We start from the raw sequence: 6,442 nt of genomic DNA, 5'->3' as shown, positions 1-6,442 counted from the left end.
TTGACTCCTGTAGATTTCTCCTCATTCCCAGCCTACAGCGTGTTCTAGACAACAGATGGAGAGGGATATAGACGCAGCATGACCACTTCTGAGGTCGGAACAAAAACGTTGATTTGGGGTGAACATTAACATTGATCTCTTTAACATAATGCTGATGCTGGCTGGAGGCAAGAGAACAGCTGAGACAGACAAAGACAGGACAGACAGACAGACAGGACAGACATAGAAGGACAGACAAAGACAGAACAGACAGAGACAGAACAGACAGAGACAGACAGGACAGACAGAGACAGGACAGAGACAGGACAGACAGAGACAGGACAGACAGGACAGAGACAGGACAGAGACAGGACAGACAGAGACAGGACAGAGACAGGACAGACAGAGACAGTACAGACAGGACAGAGACAGGACATACAGATACAGGACAGACAGGACAGAGACAGGACAGACAGGACAGACAGGACAGAGACAGAACAGACAGAGACAGGACAGAGACAGGACATACAGAGACAGGACAGACAGGACAGACAGAGACAGACATAGACAGGACAGACAGAGACAGGACAGACAGGACAGAGACAGGACAGACAGAGACAGGACAGACAGGACAGAGACAAGACAGACAGGACAGACAGGACAGAGACAGGACAGACAGAGACAGAGACAGGACAGACAGGACAGAGACAGGACAGGACAGATACAGGACAGACAGAGACAGGACAGACAGGACATAGACAGGACAGACAGAGACAGGACAGACAGGACAGACAGGATAGACAGAGACAGGACAGACAGGACAGGCAGAGACAGACAGAGACAGGATAGAGACAGGACAGAGACAGGACAGACAGAGACAGGACAGACAGGACAGACAGAGACAGGACAGACAGAGACAGGACAGACAGACAGGACAGACAGAGACAGGACAGACAGGACAGACAGAGACATGATTGACAGAGACAGGACAGACAGAGACAGAACAGACAGAGACAGAACAGACAGAGACAGGACAGACAGGACAGACAGAGACAGGACAGACAGGACAGACAGAGACAGGACAGACAGGACAGACAGAGACAGGACAGACAGGACAGACAGAGACAGAACAGACAGAGACAAGACAGAGACGGGACAGACAGAGACATGATTGACAGAGACAGCACAGACAGGACAGACAAGACAGACAGAGACAGAACAGACAGAGACAGAACAGACAGAGACAGAACAGACAGAGACAGGACAGACAGGACAGACAGAGACAGACAGGACAGACAGAGACAGGACAGACAGGACAGACAGAGACAGGACAGACAGGACAGACAGAGACAGAACAGACAGAGACAAGACAGAGACAGGACAGACAGGGACAGGACAGACAGGACAGAGACATGATTGACAGAGACAGGACAGACAGGACAGAGACAGAGACAGAGACAGATACATGATTGACAGAAACAGGACAGAGACAGAGACAGGACAGACAGGACATAGACAGAACAGACAGAGACAGAGACAGGACAGACAGGACAGACAGGACAGACAGACAGAGACAGAACAAACAGAGACAGAACAGACAGAGACAGGACAGACAGGACAGACAGGACAGACAGAGACAGGACAGAAAGGACAGAGACAGGACAGACAGGACAGAGACAGGACAGACAGAGACAGAACAGACAGAGACAAGACAGAGACAGGACAGACAAGACAGAGACAGAACAGACAGAGACATGATTGACAGAGACAGGACAGACAGAGACAGGACAGACAGGACAGAGACAAGATTGACAGAAACAGGACAGACAGGACAGACAAGACAGACAGAGACAGAACAGACAGAGACAGGACAGACAGGACAGAGACAGAACAGACAGAGACAAGATTGACAGAGACAGTACAGACAGGACAGACAAGACAGACAGAGACAGAACAGACAGAGACAGGACAGACAGGACAGAGACAGAACAGGAAGAGACAAGATTGACAGAGACAGGACAGACAGAACAGACAAGACAGACAGATACAGAACAGACAGAGACAGGACAGACAGGACAGAGACAGAACAGACAGAGACAAGACAGAGACAGGACAGACAGGACAGAGACAGAACAGACAGGACAGAGACAGAGACAGAGACAGAACAGACAGGACAGAGACAGGACAGGACAGAGACTGAGACAGGACAGACAGGACAGAGACAGACAGAGACAGGACAGACAGGACAGAGACAGAGACAGAACAGACAGAGACAGAACAGACAGAGACAGGACAGACAGAGACAGGACAGAGACTGGACAGAGACAGGACAGACAGGACAGAGACAGAGACAAGACAGGACAGAGGCAGAACAGACAGAGACAGGACAGACAGAGTCAGGACAGACAGAGACAGGACAGACAGGACAGAGACAGGACAGACAAGACAGACAGGACAGAGACAGGACAGACAGGACAGAGACAGAGAAAGGACAGACAGGACAGAGACAGAGACAGATACATGATTGACAGAAACAGGACAGAGACAGAGACAGGACAGACAGGACAGAGACAGAACAGACAGAGACAGGACAGACAGAGACAGAACAGACAGAGACAGAGACAGAGACAGGACAGACAAGACAGACAGGACAGACAGACAGAACAGACAGAGACAGAACAGACAGAGACAGAACAGACAGAGACAGGACAGACACAGGACAGACAGGACAGACAGGACAGAGACAGGACAGACAGGACAGACAGAGACAGAACAGACAGAGACAAGACAGACACAGGACAGACAGGACAGAGACAGAACAGACAGAGACATGATTGACAGAGACAGGACAGACAGAGACAGGACAGACAGGACAGAGACAGAACAGACAGAGACAAGATTGACAGAGACAGGACAGACAAGACAGACAGAGACAGAACAGACATAGACAGGACAGACAGGACAGAGACAGAACAGACAGAGACAAGACAGAGACAGGACAGACAGGACAGAGACAGAACATACAGGACAGAGACAGGACAGAGACAGAGACAGGACAGACAGGACAGAACAGACAGAGACAGGACAGACAGGACAGAGACAGAGACAAGACAGACAGGACAGAGACAGAACAGACAGAGACAGGACAGACAGAGTCAGGACAGACAGAGACAGGACAGACAGGACAGAGATAGGACAGACAAGACAGACAGGACAGACAGGACAGAGACAGAGACAGAGACAGGGCAGAGACAGAGACAGGACAGACAGAAACAGGACAGACAGAGACAGGACAGACAGGACAGACAGGGCAGACAGGTCAGGGACAGAGACAGAACAGACAGAGACAGAGACAGAGACAGAACAGACAGAGACAGGACAGACAGGACAGAGACAGGACAGACAAGACAGAGACAGAGACAGAACAGACAGAGACAGGACAGAGACAGACAGGACAGACAGGACAGAGACAGAGACAGAGACAGCGCAGAGACAGAGACAGGGACAGGACAGACAGAGACAGGACAGACAGAGACAGGACAGACAGGACAGACAGGACAGACAGGACAGACAGGACAGAGGCAGAGACAGAGACAGAACAGACAGAGACAGGACAGAGACAGAACAGACAGGACAGAGACAGAACAGACAGGACAGAGACAGGACAGAGACAGAGACAGGACAGACAGGACAGAGACAGAACAGACAGAGACAGAGACAGGACAGACAGGACAGAGACAGAGACAAGACAGACAGGACAGAGACAGAACAGACAGGACAGAGATAGGACAGACAAGACAGACAGGGCAGAGACAGGACAGACAGGACAGAGATAGGACAGACAAGACAGACAGGGCAGAGACAGGACAGACAGGACAGAGACAGAGACAGGACAGACAGGACAGAGACAGAGACAGAACAGACAGAGACAGAGACAGGACAGACAGAGTCAGGACAGACAGGACAGAGACAGGACATACAAGACAGAGACAGAGACAGAGACAGAGACAGAACATACAGAGACAGAGACAGACAGGACAGACAGGACAGAGACAGAGACAGGGCAGAGACAGAGACAGGACAGACAGAGAAAGGACAGACAGAGACAGGACAGACAGGACAGACAGGACAGACAGGACAGAGACAGTGACAGAGACAGAACAGACAGAGACAGGACAGAGACAGACAGGGCAGACAGGACAGACAGGACAGAGACAGAGACAGAGACAGAGACAGGGCAGAGACAGAGACAGAGACAGGACAGACAGAGACAGGACAGACAGAGACAGGACAGACAGAGACAGGACAGACAGGACAGACAGGACAGACAGGACAGAGACACACAGGACAGACAGGACAGACATGACAGAGACAGAGACAGGACAGAGACAGAGACAGGACAGACAGAGACAGGACAGACAGAGACAGACAGGGCAGACAGGTCAGGGACAGAGACATAACAGACAGAGACAGAGACAGAACAGACAGAGACAGGACAGACAGAGACAGGACAGACAGAGACAGGACAGACAGGACAGAGACAGAGACAGAACAGACAGAGACAGGACAGAGACAGGCAGGGCAGACAGGACAGACAGGACAGAGACAGAGACAGAGACAGGGCAGAGACAGAGACAGAGACAGGACAGACAGAGACAGGACAGACAGGACAGACAGGACAGAGACACACAGGACAGACAGGACAGACATGACAGAGACAGAGACAGAGACAGGACAGAGACAGAGACAGAACAGACAGAGACAGGACAGACAGAGACAGAACAGACAGAGACAGAGACAGAGACAGGACAGACAAGACAGACAGGACAGACAGACAGAGACAGAACAGACAGAGACAGAACAGACAGAGACAGGACAGACAGGACAGACAGAGACAGGACAGACAGGACAGACAGGACAGAGACAGGACAGACAGGACAGACAGAGACAGAACAGACAGAGACAAGACAGACACAGGACAGACAGGACAGAGACAGAACAGACAGAGACATGATTGACAGAGACAGGACAGACAGAGACAGGACAGACAGGACAGAGACAGAACAGACAGAGACAAGACAGAGACAGGACAGACAGGACAGAGACAGAACATACAGGACAGAGACAGGACAGAGACAGAGACAGGACAGACAGGACAGAGACAGAACAGACAGAGACAGAGACAGGACAGACAGGACAGAGACAGAGACAGAGACAAGACAGACAGGACAGAGACAGAACAGACAGAGACAGGACAGACAGAGTCAGGACAGACAGAGACAGGACAGACAGGACAGAGATAGGACAGACAAGACAGACAGGACAGACAGGACAGAGACAGGACAGACAGGACAGAGACAGAGACAGAACAGACAGAGACAGAGACAGGACAGACAGAGTCAGGACAGACAGAGACAGGACAGACAGGACAGAGACAGGACATACAAGACAGAGACAGAGACAGAGACAGAACAGACAGAGACAGGACAGAGACAGACAGGACAGACAGGACAGAGACAGAGACAGAGACAGGGCAGAGACAGAGACAGGACAGACAGAAACAGGACAGACAGAGACAGGACAGACAGGACAGACAGGGCAGACAGGTCAGGGACAGAGACAGAACAGACAGAGACAGAGACAGAGACAGAATAGACAGAGACAGGACAGACAGGACAGAGACAGGACATACAAGACAGAGACAGAGACAGAGACAGAACAGACAGAGACAGGACAGAGACAGACAGGACAGACAGGACAGAGACAGAGACAGGGCAGAGACAGAGACAGAGACAGAGACAGGGACAGGACAGACAGAGACAGGACAGACAGAGACAGGACAGACAGAGACAGGACAGACAGGACAGAGACAGAGACAGGACAGACAGGACAGAGACAGAACAGACAGAGACAGAGACAGGGACAGGACAGACAGAGACAGGACAGACAGAGACAGGACAGACAGAGACAGGACAGACAGGACAGACAGGACAGACAGGACAGAGACAGAGACAGAACAGACAGAGACAGGACAGACAGGACAGAGACAGAACAGATAGAGACAAGACAGAGACAGGACAGACAGGACAGAGACAGAACAGACAGGACAGAGACAGAGACAGAACAGACAGGACAGAGACAGGACAGGGACAGGGACAGGACAGAGACAGAACAGACAGAGACAGAGACAGGACAGACAGGACAGAGACAGAGACAAGACAGACAGGACAGAGACAGAACAGACAGAGACAGGACAGACAGAGACAGGACAGACAGAGACAGGACAGACAGGACAGAGATAGGACAGACAAGACAGACAGGGCAGAGACAGGACAGACAGGACAGAGACAGACAGGACAGAGACAGAACAGACAGAGACAGAGACAGGACAGACAGAGTCAGGACAGACAGGACAGAGACAGGACATACAAGACAGAGACAGAGACAGAGACAGAACATACAG

The sequence above is a fragment of the Oncorhynchus clarkii genome, unplaced genomic scaffold (assembly GCF_045791955.1).
Source record: "Oncorhynchus clarkii lewisi isolate Uvic-CL-2024 unplaced genomic scaffold, UVic_Ocla_1.0 unplaced_contig_3727_pilon_pilon, whole genome shotgun sequence".
Taxonomy (NCBI): Eukaryota; Metazoa; Chordata; class Actinopteri; order Salmoniformes; family Salmonidae; genus Oncorhynchus; species Oncorhynchus clarkii.
This window is presented reverse-complemented; position numbering follows the sequence as displayed.